The 20303-nt window shown below is 45.9% G+C and overlaps 1 long non-coding RNA gene across 1 annotated transcript; it reads left to right on the top strand.

Annotated features, from left to right (window-relative positions):
• Positions 1 to 1565: 1565 nt before the first annotated feature.
• On the top strand, positions 1566 to 15998 carry LOC135270101 (uncharacterized). Its single transcript, XR_010338326.1, has 3 exons — positions 1566 to 1790; positions 13957 to 14071; positions 15133 to 15998. It is a non-coding gene; the product is annotated as an uncharacterized LOC135270101 (long non-coding RNA).
• Positions 15999 to 20303: the final 4305 nt, after the last annotated feature.

Below are 20303 nucleotides of genomic sequence, written 5' to 3' on the forward strand. Positions count from 1 at the left end.
TGGGTGGAGGTTGCAGTGAGCTGAGTTCATGCCACTGCACTACAGCCTGGGTGACAGAGTGAGATTTTGTCTCTAAACAAATAAATAAAAATAAATTGGGCTCGGCTAAACAGGCAGACTTCCATCCTTACCCTTACTTTGCCCAATAACCCTCCCTGAGGGCAGCCCATTTCAGGTTACCCAGCAGTATCACCAGAAGCATTATGCTCAGTCTCTGCAATCTCAAGTTATTCCAAAACTAAGTCAATCTGATGTTCTGGGAATAGAAGCTGAAAGCCCAGCACTTAGGAGGACTTCAGCCTCCAGGGCATTTCTTTCTTTCTTTTCTTTTTTGAGACTGAGTTTCCCTCATGTTGCTCAGGCTGGAGTGCAATGGAGCGGTCTTGGTTCACCGCAACCTCCACCTCCCAGGTTCAAGCAATTCTCCTGCCTCAGTCTCCCGAGTAGCTGAGACTACAGGCGGGCACCACCATGCCCAGCTAATTTTTGTGTTTTTAGTAGAGACGGGGTTTCACCATGTTGACCAGGATGGTCTCGATCTCTTGATCTCGTGATCCGCCCGCCTCGGCCTCCCAAAGTGTTGGGATTACAGGCGTGAGCCACAGCGCCCGGCCATTTCTACAGGTTGTACTCACTGATGGGTGGCATGGTGGGGGCATGATGGGAACTCAGCTGGGTCTGAGGACAGAACCTCCCTACCCCTTGATGTTAAGATAGCCAGAGCAGAACACCACCCGCCAACATACACTGCCAAACTTCCTTTCCCAGACAGCCCACACCAACCTCTCCCGGGAGTCCATGTTTCCTATGGAGAATGGATTAAAGAAGAATCTCCTTGAATTCATCGGAAAGCCCTGAACTCTGATATCCTGTTGGTCCTTGACTCCACCTCTCTGCTTGAGGGAACTGGTATTCTATGGCTAGGACAGACTCAAATCTGAGCACAGCTGGGGCTCCAACATGAAGCGAGAGAATACAGATAAGAAGCAAGTATAAATTGACGCGTCCAAAACAAAATCAAAGCCAGACTTTCCGGGGCGGAAGGTGCAGGAGAAACTTGTAAAAGCGAGGCCAAACCTCAAATCCGGCGATTTGCCTTTGTGTTTTCGTTGGTTCTCCTACCACCATTTTAGCCACATAGGGGCACTGCTTACCCTTGCTATTCTCTTAACTCCTCCTAAGGAGTCTGCCTCAAGACTAGAAAGTTCCAGTAGGAACTTAGCAAATGCTGAGATTTAATGGAAACTAAAAGCAGCATGGGTTATAAACATGGCCATGAAGATGCAGCGATCATAGAATCCAGAGAAAAGTTTAAGACCCTTGTAGTCCTTATGAATATTCTGCTGCTTCAATCAAATCTTCTTCCGGTCACATCCTCCCAGGGTCAGACAGACCCCAGAAGAGCCCACCTTTAGGGTGTGGTGTGGGCAGAACCTTTACGTGTCTGCCGGTGCGCTTTGGAGGCCACTGTAGCGCCGCCTGGAGCTGGGAACTGGCGAGAGCGGGGCGGGGCTGGAGCGGGGGCGGTCCCTGTGGAGGGGAGGGGTTTCCGGGTCGGAGGAAGACGCTCTTCCCCTCCGTTTGAGGTCCTGCCTGGTAACCGCTCCGCGGTAACCGGTCCGCGCTGACCGCAGGGCCCTGCTCTTCCCGGGGCAAGGTCCCAGTCGCGGCCGGGTCCCCGGAGCTCCCCAGTTAACCTAGTTGCGCCGCTGAAAGCGCTGCGCCTCAATTCCCCTTGGTGGAACTCGGGAAAACGAAGGGAAATGAAGGCGGAGAAAACCAGTATCCAGGTAATCTGACTTCCAAAGTCCCCTCGCTGCGGGCTTGGGGTTTTGCCGAGGTGTCCGCAGGTGAGGTGTGGGGGCGGCCGCCGTCCCCGGCCTGGGGAGGCGCTGGGACCCGTCTCCCGGCCCGCGTGGCCGCGCTGACCGGGACGGGCGGCTTTCGACGCCGGGCTCTTTGGAGGCGTGGTGTGGGGAGCCCCTGGCTGCGGCCCTGGGCTGCAGGGTCCCCATGAGCCGAGTAGGGGCGCTGAGGGGGAGGCACCGACGCCCCGCTTTCGGGACATCGCTGGCCACTTCGTCCCCCGCGAAGGCAAGGAAAGGAGGAGGGACAGGAGGGCGGGGGGGAGGCAGCGACGAGGGGCCTGGCTTGATGCCTTCGGCGGGGGACCTGAGGAGAGGGGTGGTGATATTAGGTGATGCAGGGAGGACCAGGACCCAAGCTCGGGCCCAGAATTCTCCCCCGCCCCACTGCGGGGCTCCAGGCTGGCTTTTGAGGCGCCTCCCAGGGACCTCGCGGGATCCCTGGACCGAGTTTCGTCCCGCGGCTACTCAGGGTTGGGATCCTCCAACCCCGAGAGGAGAACAAGATCCAGCGAGCCCCGCAGAGCGGCAGGGGAGGCCCCTTCCCAGATGCAACGCAGAGAGGGCTTGTTCTCTGTACCGGGTCAGACAGATCATGGATTTGAGGGCATCTTGAAATGAACGTATTACACTAGTAGAAGACCATGTTTTACTTGACTACATTTACCCAGTAAGAAGCGTACAGTTTAGTTGAAAGATAGTAGAATATGTAGCTAATAGTCCAGGGTTCGGGTTTTGACACCTTTTCTTATACGTGCACTTTGTGAGCCTTGTTTTCACAATGATGAAGAGGAGGAGGATTAATAATAGTTATTAGTAATAGTGTATAGCAGCTCCTTTTATTGAGCACTTACTGTGGGCCAAGCTCTGTGTTGAGCACTTCACAAACACTAATTTTTTCACGGAAGATGAAATGTAAACTAAAAGCAACATGGTTGTAAGCATGGCCATGAAGATGCAGAAATCATGGGATCCAGAGAAAACGTGAAGCTTGCTTTAAGACTCTTGTAATCTATACAAAGATTCAGCTGCTTCAATCAAATCCAAAGGTGGTAAAAGAAGCCCAGCAGACAATGATTAAGGGACCAGACCCTGGAGCCAGACAGTGTGTGTGGGTTCATGCCCCAGCTCTGATAATTGTGTGACCCTTGGCCAATGCCTAATCTCTGGGGACCTCAATTCTGCTTCATAAGGATGATACGAATGCGTATAGGATGGGGTTGTTTCAGAGGTTAAGTGAGTTCATCTGTGTAAAGCACTCACAAGTCTTCGTCTCACAGCAGGTGAGCTATTTTATTATTATTACTAAGGACATGCTGAGGGTGGGGAGGAGAGATGGAGCCCCCCTGTAGATATGCAAGAAATGAGGTAAGGAGCCAGAACTCAGAGGAATGAAGGGAGAGTGAAAAGTTAAATATGGGGTGGGGTGGGGCGGGGCAAGGCAGAGAAGCCCTTCAGGTAAGTGAGACAGGCAGGGAAAGAGAGAATGTGCCAGTCACCCCCAGCAAGAGCCCCACACGTTAGACAGCTTGGCTCTAGCTCTGCTGGGGACTCCCCACCTTCCCACTGGATGGGAAATCTTGGGGACCAAGGGATGTGCTCTCTCAGCCGGTGTCACTCCTGCTGGCTGTTGAAGACTCTGGAATTCTCTGTCCAGATGCTGCTGGGAGCTGTAAGATTTATTCAGGGACTTTAGCTTTTTTTTTTTTTAAGTCATCTTTTCATCATGCAATATATATCCTACACCATTATATATGCATACATGCATATATGTGGTTGGTATTTCAGGATGATTGAGGAAACCCCACAGCTTAGAGCTCAGCTTCCCATGATCTCACTTGGGGAAGAAACAAGGTGCAACAGAAAGACCTTTAGAGTCAGACCCTGTCAGTCAGCCCCTCTGAGATTGTTTCAACACCTATAAAGCATGTTGAGTGTGGCTCCCATGTGAACTCGGGGACTTTAAAAAATGTTCTTCTTAACAGACTGGGTCCTGGTGTCAAGGCTGCTTTGGTTAATATTCCTTCCCCTTCATCCTTTATACTGGGCGTGGGTACAGTCTCCATCATCCTGAACACCCTGTCTGAAGATCTTAGGATTGTTTTTCTTAAAATGATCAGAAAACCTGCAGTGCAGGGTGTTATTTTCTTCTGGGGAAGCCTCTTGTCTTCAAGATAAAATGGTATCTAGTCACTGAGGAACAGTTTCGAGATATTTTTAAATAAATCAAAGAAGTTTTAATAATAGCAGTATGAAGATAAGTTAGAGCCATAAAGACCTTATTTGGAAGTACCAGGGTGGAAAATAAAGTCTCCGAGGAAGTGACTAGGTGTAAAGATGCAATCACGAGGCTTGAAGAATCAACCAAATGCAAGTAGAAAATCTGCAGATTAAAAACACAGGAAAAGAGAGAGAAGATGCTAGGAGAAAGAGATTGGAAATAGCTCAGTATTTGACAAGGTCTTTTGTAAAACAGTCAGAGGAGAAATAGTCCTGAATGAAGCTAACCAGAGCTAGAGAAGCTTAAAGCTGGATTTTCTTTTGTTCAGAAAATATAAGCTTGACTTCCAAAAGACAGATGGTGGGTCTCTCTCAGAAACAGTCTCTAACAGTGCTTGAAATCTGATGAAGAACACCTGATATGGAAAGTGAGCAATGAGTTTTTTGGTGGGTGTGAGAAGAGCAAATAAAAAAGCAGGAACCTTGTGGGGTTCCCACGGGAGTACCCAAGCTTTGATTCAAATTAATCTTGACATTTCTTTTTTTTTTTTTTTTTTTTTTTTTGAGACGGAGTTTCGCTCTTGATACCCAGGCTGGAGTGCAATGGCGCGATCTCGGCTCACCGCAACCTCCGCCTCCTGGGTTCAGGCAATTCTCCTGCCTCAGCCTCCTGAGTAGCTGGGATTACAGACACACGCCACCATGCCCAGCTAATTTTTTGTATTAGTAGAGACGGGGTTTCACCATGTTGACCAGGATGGTCTCGATCTCTTGACCTCGTGATCCACCCGCCTCGGCCTCCCAAAGTGCTGGGATTACAGGCTTGAGCCACCGTGCCCGGCCTAATCTTGACATTTCAACAACATTTAGAGGTATTTGATGAGCCAGAGCAAAAAGTGAGGGATCTGAGAAAAAAAAGATGATTTGGAGGAAAAAAGAGCAGATGCTCATAACAAATGTTGGTGATGATGTGAAGAAATGGGAACCCTTATACATTACTGATCAGATAGTAAAATGGGGCAACCATTTGGAAAACAGACTGGCAGTGTCTCGGAAAGCTAAATATTGAGTTGCTATATGATCCAGCAACTTTACTCCTAGATAATTAAAAACATATGTCCACAGAAAAATTTGCACATGCTTATTTATAGCAGCACTGTTCATAATAATCAAAAGTTAGAACAACCTAAGTGTCCATCAATGAATGAGTGGATAAACAAAATGTGGTATATCTATACAATGAAATATTATTTAGCAATAAAAATGAAATATGCTACAACAGGAATAAACCTTGAAAACATTATACTAAGTAAAAGAAGTCAGACACAAAAGGCTACATATCGTAGGATTCCATTTATACAAAGAGTTCAGAATAGGCAAATCTAGAGAGACAAAAAGTAGTAAAATATACTGCTAGGCCATGGCAGGGGCTGAAGCAAAACTCGTTTTTCCTTTCTCTTTTCTTTCTTTCTTTTTCTTTTTCTTTTTTATTTATTTATTTTTTTTTGAGACAGAGTCTCACTCTGTCACCCAGGCTGGAGTACAATGGCACGTTCTCAGCTCACTGCAATCTCCACCACTTGGGTTCAAGTCATTCTCCTGCCTCAGCCTCTCGAGTAGCTGGGACTACAGGTGCATACCACCACGCCTGGCTAATTTTTTGTATTTTTAGTAGAGACAGGGTTTCACCATGTTAGCCAGGATGGTCTCGATCTCCTGACTTTGTAGTCCACCTGCCTTGGTCGTTTTTCTTTGTAACTCAGATACTCTTTGGGAGAGGCTTTGGGTAAGGCAAGGTCTGAAGACAAGAGGGTCTTCAGGGGACTGAGCTGTTCCCAAGGAGGTGGAAGTTACAATGACTTTTCTCAAGATTTGATCCAATTCATCTTAGCCTTCAAAGGAAGGAATGGGTGTGTTGGACATTCATAACATTTTTAGTTTGTGTTATTTTTTCATCAAAGCTTACTTCTGGAAGGAGGGAGAAGCCAGCACATAGGCAGGTCATCTCAATTTTTCGTAGTTTCTAGAACTCTGCCCACTTAGGAATGGACATGTCATTTGTGTTCTCATTGTTCACACTACTCCAGCACCCACACATGTAACTTCCATGAGAGCTGGGACTTGTCCATTTTGTTCACACCTGTATACAGAGCAGTGACTGGCATGTAGGAGACAACATTTATTTTTAAACTGAGAGGTTGATTATATAGGTCCATTTTGTTGTTCCCCAAAGACACGCTTTATTTTGCACTCAGATTTGTTTTCTTAACTGTATCTTCAAATATACATTAAAGGTCTTACATAGTGAAAGAGTCATGGGTACTCCTGTGACTATCAGGATGTGAAGGGTTGAGGCCTGGGATGGGATTTGGATCCTGCGAAATGAGAGCATCTATCTGTGGGAATCTATCTGAGGCTGTTGGTCAGCAGCGCAGAGCCAGAATTTCAAAATAAAGAAGGAACAGAAATACCCTCATACCTTTATATAACCTTTTGCTGTTATCAGTCAGATTAGAATCTGTGCTCAAAGGTAAAGATAAACGAATCTCCACTAAACACCATCCCTATTTTCTAACCAGATAAGGAAAAGTCACTGGCCAAGGACTGATGTCCCAGGGCCACCTCCACATTGCCCAGGCTGGAGTGCAGTGGCTATTCACAGGCACAATCCCACTACTGATCAGCACAGGAGTTTTGACCTGCTCCATTTCCAACTTGGACTGGTTCACCCTTCCTTAGGCAACCTGGTGGTCCCCCGATCCCCTCAGGTTACCATATTGATGCTGAACATAGTGCAGACACCCGATCAGTATAGTGCACTACAGACCAGAACTCCTGGGCTCAAGCGATCCCCCAGCCTCACCAGGCATGGTGGTACGTGCCCAATGTAGGCTCCCTTTTTATTGAAGTTGCTTAAAAACCATTTTCTTTCCATTATAAACTATGTCAAATAGAGAACTAGGAAAAAATACTGAAGTTGTCCATTGGATTTAACAAACATTAACATTTTGAAATATTTGCTTCAGAAGTTTATCTTTCTCTCATAAATAAAGCACCGATATAGCTATAGCCCACAATCTTAGGTATCCCTGCCTGCACCATTATCCTCAGGGGAAATCACATTAATGGAATTGGTGATTGACTGCCATGGATATTATACTTGTCTATATAGATGAGAAGCGAACAGAAGTATATAGTATGCCTTTGAGAAGCCAACAGCAGTATATAGTATGGCTTTCTGTGTTTTAATTTTCACAAAGGAGTATGGGCAACATGGTTAAACGCCGTCTCTACAAAAAATACAAAAATGGGCTGGGCGTGGTGGCACATGCCTGTAGTCCCAGCTACTTGAGAGGCTGAGGAAGGAGGATTGCTTGAGCCCAGGAGGCTGTGGCTGCAGTGAACCACAATTGCACCACTGTACTACAGCCTGGGCAAGAGAGTGAGACTGTCTCAATATTTTTTTTTCACAAAGAGCATCATACTCTACATATGCATTTCAGAGGGGCTTCTTAATGAGGCCCCAGGCTCCTTTACTTAGATATCTAGTTCCAAAGGTGTGCAAAGATGGACATTAGGGAAAAATGTAGTAAATGACCAGGTCAATGATTTCCTATAGCAAGAAATTCATTTTCCATGATTTTTGTCCCCTAAATGCAATTTGAATGGCAGAAAACTTGGATTGAGTTTGTTTTGTCCATAATCCTGGAAGATATTGCAGGATGCTGTGCAACCCTGAACAGACTAGAAAGAACCAATCTCATCCTTTAATAGTGAAGAAATAGGCCCAAAGAAGAGAAATTTCTTGTTCAGGGTCATAAATCAGTCAAGGAAAAAATAGGAACACATTCAATCATTCATTCATTCATTCATTTAACTAATATTTATAATGTCTGTTGTGTGTCAAGAGCACAGCTACCAGAAAAATATCAGGGAATTAAAAGAAGAATATTCCTGTCTTTTTTTGTACTTAAATTCTAGTGGGCAGAAACACACAACAAACAAAATATCATAAATCACTTAATATTAGAAGAGGTAAGTGTTATGAAGGGAAGAAGAAGTAAGTCAAAGTTAGTGCACGTGGGCCTGGAAGTGGAGGCGGTTTGCAGAATTAAATAGTACAATCAAGGTAGACTTAATTGAGATGATGACATTTGAGCAAAGACTTAGTAAGTAAAAGAGAATATTCCAGGCAGAAAGCACAGCCAGAGCAAAGGCCCTAAGGCAGGAGTTTGCTAGAAAGTTGTAGGAACAACAAGGAGAACAATGTGGCTAGAGTGGAGCACATGAGCGAATGAGTGGGTGAGTGAGTGAATAAGTGGGTGAGTGAGTGAATAAGTGAATGAGTGGGAGAGTCAGTGAATAAGTGGGTGAGTGGGTGAATGAGCTAATGAGTGGGTGAGTCAGTGAATAAGTGGGTGAGTGGTGAATGAGTGAATGAGTGGGTGACTAAGGATGAGTGGGTGGGTGGGTGGGTGATAGAGTGAGTGAATGTGTGAATGGGTGGGCGAGTGAGGGGATGAGTAGGTGAGTGTGTGAGTGAGTGAATGAGTAGGTAAGTGGGTGAATGGGTAAGTGGGTGAGTGAGTGAGTGAGTGAGTGAGTGGGTAGGTAAGTGGGTGAGTGGGTGGATGAGTGAGTGAGGGTGTGAGTGGGTGAGTAGGTGTGTGATGAGTGGGTGAGGAGGTGAGTGAGTGTGTGAGTGGACGAGTGAGTGAGTGGGTGAGTAGGTGTGTGATGAGTGGGTGAGGAGGTGTGTGTGAGTGGATGAGTGAGAGTGTGTGAGTGGGTGAGTAGGTGTGTGATGAGTGGGTGAATGAGTGGGTGACTGAGAGGGTGAGTAAGAGAGTGAGTGAATGTGTGAATGGGTGGGCTAGTGAGAGTGAGTACGTGAGTGTGTGAGTGAATGAGGAGGTAAGTGGGTGAATGGGTAAGTGGCTGAGTGAGTGTGTGAGTGAGTGAATGAGTGGGTAAGTGAGTGAGTGGGTGAGTGAGTGAGGAGGTGGGTGGGTGAGTGAGTGAGTGGGTGAGTGAGTGAGGAGGTGAGTGGGTGTGTGAGTGAGCAGGTGGATGAGTGGGTGAGTAGGTGTGTGAGAGTGGGTGGGTGGGTGAGTGAGTGAGTGAGTGGATGGGTGGGTGAGTGAGTGGGTGAGTGAGAAATCACATTACCTAACTTCATATTATACTGCAGAGCTATAGTAACCAAAGCAACATGGTACTGACATAAAAACAGATGCAAAGACCAATAAAATAGAGAACCCCGAAACAAATCCACACACATATGGTGAACTCATTTTTGACGAAGGTGCTGAGAACATACATGGGGAAAAGACACTCTTTTCAATAAATGATGCTGGGAAAGCTGGATATCCATAGGCAGAAGAATGAAACTAGACCCATATCTCCTGCCACATACAAAATCAAATCAAAATGAATTACAGACTTAAGCTACTAAGACCTGAAACTATGAAACTACTACAAGAAAACATTGGAGAAAATCTCTAGGACATTGGTCTGGGCAAAAATTTCTTGAGCAATACCCCACAAGCACAGGCAACCAAAGCAAAAACAGACAAATGGGATCACATCAAGTTAAAAAGCTCCTGCACAGCAAAGGAAATAATCAGCAAAGTGAAGAGACAACCCACACATTGGGAGAGAATATTTGCAAACTACCCATCTGACAAGGGATTAATAACCAGAATATATAAGAAGCTCAAACAACTCTGTAGAAAAAAATATAATAGGCTGGGCATGGTGGCTCATGCCTGTAATCCCAGCACTTTGGGAGGCCAAGGCGGGTGGATCACGAGGTCAGAAGTTCGAGACCAGCCTGACCAACATGGTGAAACTCCGTCTATACTAAAAACACAAAAATTACCTGGGTGTGGTGGCACGCGCCTGTAATCCCAGCTACTCAGGAAGCTGAGGCAGGAGAATAGCTTGAAACCAGGAGGCAGAAGTTGCAGTGAGCCAAGATCACACCATTGCACTCCAGCCTGGGTGACAGAGTGAGACTCTGTCTCAGAAAAAAAAAAAAGCTGATCAAAAATGGGCAAAAGATGTGAACAAACATTTCTCAAAAAAAGACAAACAAATGGTAAACAGGCATATGAAAAGGTGCTCAACATCACTGATCACCAGAGAAATGCAAATCAAGACTACAATGAGATATTATCTCACCCCAGTTAAAATGGCTTTTATGCAAAAGACAGACTATAACAAGTGCTGGCGAGGATGTGGAAAAAAGGGAACCCTTGTATACTGTTGGTGGGAATGTAAATTAGTACAACCACTATGGAGAACAGTTTGGAGGTTCCTCAAAAAACTAAAAGTAGAGATACCATATGATTCAGCAGTCGCACTGCTGGGTATGTACCCCAAAGAAAGAAAATCAGTATATTGAAGAGATATCTGCACTCTCATATTTGTTGTCACACTGTTCACAGCAGCCAAGATTTGGAAGGAACCTAAGTGTCCATCAACAGATGAATGGATAAAGAAAATATGGTACCCAGATACAATGGAGTACTATTTTGCCATAAAAAAGAATGAGATCCAGTCATTTGCAACAACATGGATGGAATTGGAGATCATTATGTTAAGTGAAATAAGCCAGGCACAGAAAACCACACATCACATGTTCTTACTTATTTGTGAAGATCTAAAAATAAAAAACAATTGAACTCATGGAAATAGAAAGCAGAAGGATAATTACCAAAGGCTAGGAAGGATAGTGAGGATGCAAAGGGTAGGTAGGGATGGTTAATGGGTACAAAAAAATAGTTTAAAAGAATGAATAAGACCTTGTATTCGATAGCACAACAGGGTGACTAGAGCCAATAATAATTCAATTGTACATTTAAAAATAACTGAAAGAGCATAATTAGACTGTTTGTAACACAAAGGATAAATGCTTGTGGGGATGGATGCCCCATTCTCCTTGATATAATTATTATGCACTGTATGCCTGAATCAAAACATCTTATGATCCCGTAAATACATACATGGGGTGACACCCATATTGTATCCACAAAAATTAAAAAATAAGGGTAAGGTAGGGCGGCCATCATGATAGTGAAGCAGTGAAGGGCTGGAGCCAGGATGACAGTTGCCAGGATGACAGTTGGCAGTTGGAATGAGGGGACTGTGAGGAATCTGAGAGACAGTTGGAAGTCAGCCCTGACCAGAGCAGTGGGATGTGAGAGATGGAGGTCAGGCAGTGTGAGGCAAGGGAAGAATTTCAGAGGCAGGAAGAAAGTATACATATTAATAGCTCACTGAGCAGAAACAGAGAAATGGGAAGGGAATATGGCAGAGAGTTTCATCTGCCTTTACGATGCCCGAGGCAGAGATTGGCACACAAGGACAGTTTTGTGTTCTGGTGGTTTGTGATCTGATACAGGACACAGGCAAGCTCACAAGAAACTGCCTTATAGTGCTGAGTGAAATTCACTGACAGAGCTGCAGAATCATGTTGTTCAAAGACAGAGGAAGAAACTTGAGGTAAGTTTGGGTTCTCTGGTCCTGAGATGAAGGCGGGCATCAGGAGGAAGTGGCCAGCAAGTCTGGGGAGTTTAGGGCAAACTCAGAAAGGCGAAGTGAGTCGGGCACTGAGATTTATAAATAAACACACCAAGTGGTGTGAATAAATGATAAGGGAAAGAGAGAGTTGCTTGAGGAGGAAAGAGAAGCCAAAGACCCTGCCTGGATCACTCACAGGACTGGAGACAGCATGGGGGCTTGAGCCAGACTGCTGGGATTTGTTCTGCCCCTTGTTGCTTGTGTGTTCCCGGGTCATTATTACCTTCCCTGTGCCTTAATACCTCCATCTGTTAAGTGGGTACTATTATAATATCTATAGCAAAAGCTACATAAATTGAAAAAGTAAAATGAGGGGACACTGCTTGGTTCACAGTAAGGGTTCTATGGATGTTAGCTGGCCTCGGTGCTATTAAGAGGGACAAAAGAGAGGCTGTAAGCTGCATTGAGGTAGTGCAGCATTTCTGAAGTTCCGGTAGGGAGAGGGCTTTAAGAAGCAGAATGGGCTGGGTGCAGTGACTCACTCCTGTAATCCCAGCACTTTGGGAGGCTGAGGCAGGCGGATCACCTAAGGTCAGGAGTTCGAGACCAGCCTGGCCCACATGGTGAAACCCCATCTCTACTAAAAACAAAAAATTAGCCAGGTGTGGTGGCATGTACCTGTAGTCCCAGCTACTCGGGAGGCTGAGGCAGGTGAATCACTTGAACCCAGGAGGCAGAGGTTGCTGGGAGCCAAGATTGCGCCACTGCACTCCAGCCTGGGTGACAGAGTGAGATTCCATCTCAAAAAACAAACAAAAAAAAAAAGGAGCAGAATGGTGTCAGGATGGCTAGGTTGACTATGGGGAACACATAGTGTGCACATGAGTACATTATTTCATTAATTCTATGCAACTCTGTGCGAGGAACTACTATCTGCCCAAGTTAATAGATGAGGAAACCAAGGCTCATAAACAGAAAGTGACTGGCACCAGGTGGCTCAGCCAGACATATGTGCAGTTGGAATTTGAATCTACAACTGTACCGTCCTATGACCCATGCACCCATGCTCCCCTTTAGGAGCCACCCTGCAGCGTGAGGGGAAGGAACAGGCAGTCCCTGGCAGTGTGGGGCTGCAGCCAGGTGTACAGATCAAGTGGGCAGCAAAGCAACGGATGTGGCAGATGTAGGCCACTCATCTTGAGACCTCTGGTCAAGAATGAATGGAGGGGCTGGGCATGTTGGTTCACGCCTATAATCCCAGCGCTTTGGGAGGCTGAGGAGTGAGGATCGCTTGAGCTCAGGAGTTGGGAACCAGCCTAAGCAACATAATGAGACCTCATCTCTACGTTTTTTGTTTTTTTTTTTAAAGACGGGGTTTCACCATGTTGGTCAGGCAGGTCTTGAACTCCCGACCTCAGGTGATCTGCCTGCCTTGGCCTCCAAAGTGCTTGGATTACAGGCGTGAGCCACTACACCCGGTCCTCATCTCTACTTTAAAAAAATGAAGGAATGAGGCAATAACTTGGGGGCATGAAAGGGTCACCTAGGAGTTTTTTTCAGAGGGGGATGCAGGATGTGTTTTCAAGCAGGGCAGAAATGGAGAAGGAAAAGAGGCTGAGGGTATAATTGATGGAAAAAGGTGCTTGGGGGAATGAGAGGTGCTGAAATTGGGCCGTGTCTGAAGGAACTTCGTTTTGGACAAAAGGAAGAGAATGACCACAAAGGGAGGAAGTTTATTACTGTATCAAAGGCAGTTTCTTCCACTCTGTGGGAAGAAAAGCTGAACCCCACCTTGGCACAGGTGTCTGGTGAGCTGGGAGGCCACACTTGATTGGAAACCAGAACATTTGTTCAAGGACTAGGGGTATCTTAGAGAAAGCAAATTGGGTCCCTGCTGGGGATCAGACTAGCCTGAGCTCTGACTATCCACACACTCTTCCACCCAGGTACTCCACAAATTGTTGGCACTGACCAGAGAGTCAAAATTACACAAAACAGAGATGCTGTCTTCGCTGATGCAGCTCGAAGGCTGTAGGGGAGACTGGCAGGTGAACTGGTGGTTAACATGGGAATGATGCTGTAACTGGTGATGTGAATGGGGCGTGGAAGCCCTGAGGAGGAGTCCTAGTGCAAAAGTGAGGTCTAAGCTCAGGGACACAGGAAGGGGCAGGGGAGGAGCGGAGGTCAGAGTGTTAGGCAGAGCAAGCGGTTCTGCAAGCGGGGCACAGTACCTTCCAGAAGCTGAATGGCGTTCACAGCCCCTGAAGCACAGACTGCAGGTGTGGACAGGTGGCAACCTGCACTTTATCTTCATGTGGCTGAAGGGCCATTGATGTCTTCTGAGCAGGGAGAGGCCTGATGGGATTTGGAGAGCTGTCTGTTTCCTCTGCCCTGCGGGATGGGACTGAGCATGCACCTGGCAGAGGATGGATGGCATGAGGACGCTGCGACCATCAGATCAGGTGAGAGGGGACCTCAGCAGCAATAAGAGTGGGATGGCAGCTCATGAAATAGTCCAGAGAAGAGCTGGGGGTCTTGGCAATGGTGAGGATGATGGCGTACACCAGCGAGAGGGTCACACTGGGGAGAGGTGGTGGGGGACTTTAGTGTGAGGGAAGGGGAGAAATCTATGTTTTTGTTTTTTTGAGACTTGAGTCTCACTGTGGCCAGGCTGGAGTGCAGTGGTGAGATCTTGGCTCACCACAACCTCCACCTCCTGGGTTCAAATGATTCTCCTGCCTCAGCCTCCCAAGTAGCTGGGACTACAGGCATGCGCCACCACACCCAGCTAATTTTTTGTATTTTTAGTGGGGACAGGATTTCACCACATTGGCCAGGATGGTGTCCATCTCCTGACCTCGTGATCTGCCTGCCTTAGCCTTCCAAAGTGCTGGGATTACAGGCATGAGCTACCACGCCTTGCCGAAACCTGGTTTTGAAACCAGATTTTGATGTGCCCGTGAGACATCTGGATGATCACATCCAGCAGGCAGCCAGACTGTGGGATGGTGGTTTGGAAGAGATGTGGGAAGGAGTCAGTGACTTAGGAGGCATCGGCACAAAATCAGAGGCCCAACTCCAGGTGCTGTGTGGGTGAGTCTGTCTCATCTCCCCAGGAACAGGAAGACTGCTCTGCTGGGTAAAATGAGAAGGCCAAGGTTTGATTTTGATTTTTAAGGTGGACAAGACTTGAGCTTATTGAGACACTGATGGAAGTGTCTTGAGTTTGTTGAGACACTGTGGGAAGGAACCCACATAGAGAGGTGCAACCCGAATGAGGGAAGGGATAGTTAGTGGACACACATCTCTGAGAAGTCCGGAGTTGGCGTACAAGGATCCACCTTGGGCAGGGGAAGGGGGAAAGGGGTAGGGCTGGAGGTCTGAGGCAATAAATAGCTGCTGTACAGGTGAGAAGAGCCAGCCAAGGACCTTGGAGAGAGCACCAGGTGGTACGGGGGTGGGCTTGGAGCCTGTCACTGCACAGGGGCAGAAAAGGGTCATTTTTGATGTTTTTTTTCCACAGAACTCTGCACCTTAGGTATAAGGGAGGAGTTGACAGGAAGCTGAGGCTTGGTTGGCCACAGGCAAAATCATGACGCCCACCCTGCAATTCAAAGGCACGGAGAGAGGGGTGGGCCTGGAGGACAGCGGGCAGCCCTGCAGACGTCTCTGCGCAGAGCCTGAGGGGTTTGGCTAGACATTTTTGAACCTGTTGATGGGAGTCTGAGGAGGCGCCTGGGAGAAACTTCATCCCCGCTTCATCCTGGGAGGCCACAAGGCCAGGCGCTGATCGCTGGCCTTTCGACTAGAAGAGCAGAAAACTACCAGGGGAGTCCGTTGCAGCAGCAGCCAAGCTGTGCAAGAGCAGATATCTTGTGAAAACATCTGAGATACCCGTGAGGGCCTCCCAGGGAGAGGGTGGCTCCAGGTGGCTTTGCAGGAGGGGAGGAGCCAGGGAAAGTGGAGTGACCGCAGGAGCTCAGACCTCAGCTCAGTGCTGCCTGGGGATGCTCCGGTCAACATTCGTGTGCACACAAACTGCCTATAATGCCACACTCAAACCCCCAAGTCGCACCCACCTTTTCCAGGGCACTTTACGGACTGGAAGCATGTGCCCTCCAAACTTCATCCTTTATGCTTATAATTACCCCATGGGAAGGGTGCTTTGATGCCCACTTTGCAAAATGAGAAAAGAGAGAGTTGGAGAACTTAGGGAATTTTTCTAACATCACACAACTCACAGGCGGTGGAATCGAGCCTGAGTTTATCCTCACGTCTTTTCATATGGCATGCTGTTTCAGTTCCATGGCTCTTTGTTATCATCAATCTCTCCCATACACCCAAATCTCCCTTCTTTGGGCTTACTCAACAAATGGCAAGCCCAGCCAAGATCAAGATCAACTCTTTGCTACTACTCCCACCTTCAGAAGCATGGCTGACTGGCTAGAAAAAAAAACAACCCACTGCGATGGCCAAATTCATGGCCTTGAACCTCAAGTCAGTCCAGTGAGGCCTTGGTGCTGTCTGGCCCATTCACTCTCCCACTACTGCAAATTACTATTTCATACCTTCTCCTCCTCCACCTTATACTGCTGGAAGGATCCAGGACCCCAGCGTGCTGCAAGGTTATGGTGGGAAAGCCCCATCTCTGACCATCAAAGAAGGCACCTGAGGTCTGGATATCAGTACTGACTACCCCCCCGCCCAGTTCCCAGGGATCGGCTAAATATGCACATTCCCTGGGGTTTGGCAATGAATGATTCCCCTGATACTAATTCACATATTTAATGTGCTCTTTGGGAGTGATGGTATTCTGAAGAAGGGTGTATTAGCACCATGTTATTCTGGGTGAGCAGCGTTAGGGGACCCATAACGACTGTGCTCTATGTGGCTCTTCCCTGTCCTATCTGCATGAGGAAGAAGATACACCACTAACATAAGGCTAGAAACGTGTCACCTGGCTGCTTCTCACCTGAGGGGGTGAGGGGACTTTGGGTGAAACTTGGGGAGATTCACTGTAGGTCCCATTTCTCCTGGGATGTACCAGTCCAGCAGAGCTGCTGTGTGTTCCACCTGGTTCCATGCACCACCTCTATACAATGAGCACCAAGCAGAGATGGCATTTGAGTGGAAGAGTCGGTTGAGCAAGGTAACTCCTTTAAACCTCACCGCTCCTGCCACCCCATCCAAGGCCACAGAGCAGAGAGGTCAGCGGGGCTCCAGTCTCTCCCTACCTTGTGATCATGATCCTGTGGTTTGCAGGTTTCTTTGTGAACCACAGTAATTATTTAGGGAGCTTAAAAATATTAGAAAAATGTTATTTAAAAGTATTAGTTTTTTTTTTTTTTTTTGGAAAGAGGTTTTCTTAAATTGCATTTTAGGTTTTGGGGTACATGTGAAGAACATGCAAGATTGTTGCATAGGTGCATATGTGGCAGTGTGATTTGCTGCCTTCCTCCCCTTCACCTATATGTGGCATTTCTCCCCATGCTATCTCTCCCCAACTCCCCACCCCCCGCCATCCCTCTCCCATTTCCCTCCAACAGACCCCAGTGTATAGTGCTCCCCTCCCTGTGTCCGTGTGTTCTCATTGTTCAACACCCGCCTATGAGTGAGAACATGCAGTGTTTGATTTTGTGTTCTTGTGTCAGTTTGCTGAGAATAATGGTTTCCAGGTTCATCCATGTCCCTACAAAGGATGCGAACTCATTGTTTTTGATGGCTGCATAATATTCCATGGTGTATATGTGCCACATTTTCCCTGTCCAGTCTATCATCGATGGGCATTTGGGTTGGTTCCAGGTCTTTGCTATTGTAAACTGTGCTGCAATGAACATTCGTGTGCATGTGTCCTTATAGTAGAACGATTTATAATCCTTTGGATATATACCCAGTAATGGGATTGCTGGGTCAAATGGAATTTCTATTTCTAGGTCCTTGAGGAATCATCACACTGTGTTCCACAATGGTTGAACTAATTTAAACTCCCACCAACAGTGTAAAAGTGTTCCTATTTCTCCACATCCTCTCCAGCATCTGTTGTCTCCAGATTTTTTAATGATCGCCATTCTAACTGGCGTGAGATGGTATCTCAATGTAGGTTTGATTGGCATTTCTCTAATGACCAGTGATGATGAGCATTTTTTCATATGTTTGTTGGCCTCATGTATGTCTTCTTTTGTAAAGTATCTGTTCATATCCCTCGCCCACTTTTGAATGGGCTTGTTTGTTTTTTTCTTGTAAATCTGTTTTAGTTCTTTGTAAATTCTGGATATCAGCCCTTTGTCAGATGGGTAAGCTGCAAAAATTTTTTCCCATTCTGTTGGTTGCCGATTCACTCTAATGACTGTTTCTTTTGCCTTGCAGAAGCTCTGGAGTTTGATTAGGTCCCATTTGTCTATTTTGGCTTTTGTTGCCAATGCTTTTGGTGTTTTGGTCATGAAGTCCTTGCCTACGCCTATGTCCTGAATAGTTTTGCCTAGGTTTTCTTCTAGGGTTTTTATGGTGTTAGGTCTTATGTTTAAGTCTTTAATCCATCTGGAGTTAATTTTAGTGTAAGGTGTCAGGAAGGGGTCCAGTTTCTGTTTTCTGCATATGGCTAGCCAGTTTTCCAACACCACTTTATTAAACAGGGAATCCTTTCCCTATTGTTTGTTTTTGTCAGGTTTGTCAAAGATCGGATGGTTGTAGATATGTTGTGTTGCCTCCGAGGCCTCTGTTCTGTTCCATTGGTCTATATCTCTGTTTTGGTACCAGTACCATGCTGTTTTGATTACTGTAGCCTTGTAGTATAGTTTGATGTCCGGTAGTGTGATGCCTCCCGCTTTGTTCTTTTTGCTTAGAATTGACTTGGCTATGTGGGCTCTCTTTTGGTTCCATATGAAGTTTAAGGTGGTTTTTTCCAGTTCTGTGAAGAAGGTCATTGGTAGCTTGATGGGGATAGCGTTGAATCTGTAAATTACTTTGGGCAGTATGGCCATTTTCACGATATTGATTCTTCTTAACCATGAACATGGAATGTTTCTCCATCTGTTTGTGTCTTCTCTTATTTCGTTGAGCAGTGATTTGTAGTTCTCCTTGAAGAAGTCCTTTACGTTCCTTGTTAGTTGTATTCCTAGGTATTTTATTCTCTTTGTAGCAATTGTGAATGGCAGTTCGTTCTTGATTTGGCTCTCTTTAAGTCTGTTATTGGTGTATAGGAATGCTTGTGATTTTTGCACATTGATTTTGTATCCTGAGACTTTGCTGAAGTTGCTTATCAGTTTCAGGAGATTTTGGGCTGAGATGATGGGGTCTTCTAAATATACAGTCACATCGTCTGCAAATAGAGACAATTTGACTTCCTCCTTTCCTAATTGAATACCCCTTTATTTCTTTTTGTTGCCTGATTGCTCTGGCTAGAACTTCCAGTACTATATTGAATAGGAGTGGTGAGAGAGGGCATCCTTGTCTAGTGCCAGATTTCAAAGGGAATGCTTCCAGTTTTTGCCCATTCAGTATGATATTGGCTGTGGGTTTGTCGTAAATAGCTTTTATTATTTTGAGATACGTTCTATCAATACCTAGTTTATTGAGGGTTTTTAGCATAAAGGGCTGTTGAATTTTGTTGAAGGCCTTCTCTGCATCAATTGAGATAATCATGTGGTTTTTGTCTTTGGTTCTGTTTATGTGGTGAATTACATTTATAGACTTGCGTATGTTGAACCAGCCTTGCATCCCCGGGATGAATCCTACTAGATCATGGTGGATAAGCTTTTTGATGTGGTGTTGTAATCAGCTTGCCAGTATTTTATTGAAGATTTTTACATCTATGTTCATCATGGATATTGGTCTGTAGTTTTCTTTTCTTGTTGAGTCTCTGCCGGGTTTTGGTATCAGGATGATGTTGGTCTCATAAAATGATTTGGGAAGAATTCCCTCTTTTTGGATTATTTGGAATAGTTTCAGAAGGAATGGTACCAGTTCCTCTTTGTATGTCTGGTGGAATTAGGCTGTGAACCCATCTGGACCTGGGCATTTTTTGGGTGGTAGGCTCTTAATTGCTGCCTCGACTTCAGACCTTGTTATTGGTCTATTCAGGGTTTCGACTTCTTCCTGGTTTAGGCTTGGGAGGAGGCAACTGTCCAGGAATGTGTCCATTTCTTCCAGGTTTTCTAGTTTATGTGCATAGAGTTGTTTGTAATAATCTCTGATGATGGTTTGAATTTCTGTGGAATCTGTGGTGATATCCCCTTTATCATTTTTTATTGCATGTATTTGGTTATTCTCTTTTCTTTTTTATTAATCTGGCTAGTGGTCTGTCTATTTTGTTGATCTTTTCAAAAAAACCAGCTCCTGGATTTATTGATTTTTTGAAGGATTTTTCGTGTCTCTATCTCCTTCAGTTCTGCTCTTACCTTAGTTATTTCTTGTCTTCTGCTAGGTTTTGAGTTTTTTTTGATCTTGCTCCTCTAGCTCTTTCAATTTTGACAAAAGGGTGTCAATTTTAGATCTCTCCTTGCTTCTCATGTGGGCACTTATTGCTATGTATTTTCCTCTAGAGACTGCTTTAAATGTGTCCCAGCGATTCTGGTATGTGGTGTCTTCGTTCTCGTTGGTTTTGAAGAACATCTTTATTTCTGCCTTCATTTCATTGTTTATCCAGTCAACATTCAAGAGAAAGTTGTTCAGTATCCATGAAGCTGTGCGGTTCTG

This window comes from Aotus nancymaae, unplaced genomic scaffold (assembly GCF_030222135.1).
Source record: "Aotus nancymaae isolate 86718 unplaced genomic scaffold, 86718_ANA_hifiasm-v0.15.2.pri h1tg000059l, whole genome shotgun sequence".
Classification (NCBI taxonomy): domain Eukaryota; kingdom Metazoa; phylum Chordata; class Mammalia; order Primates; family Aotidae; genus Aotus; species Aotus nancymaae.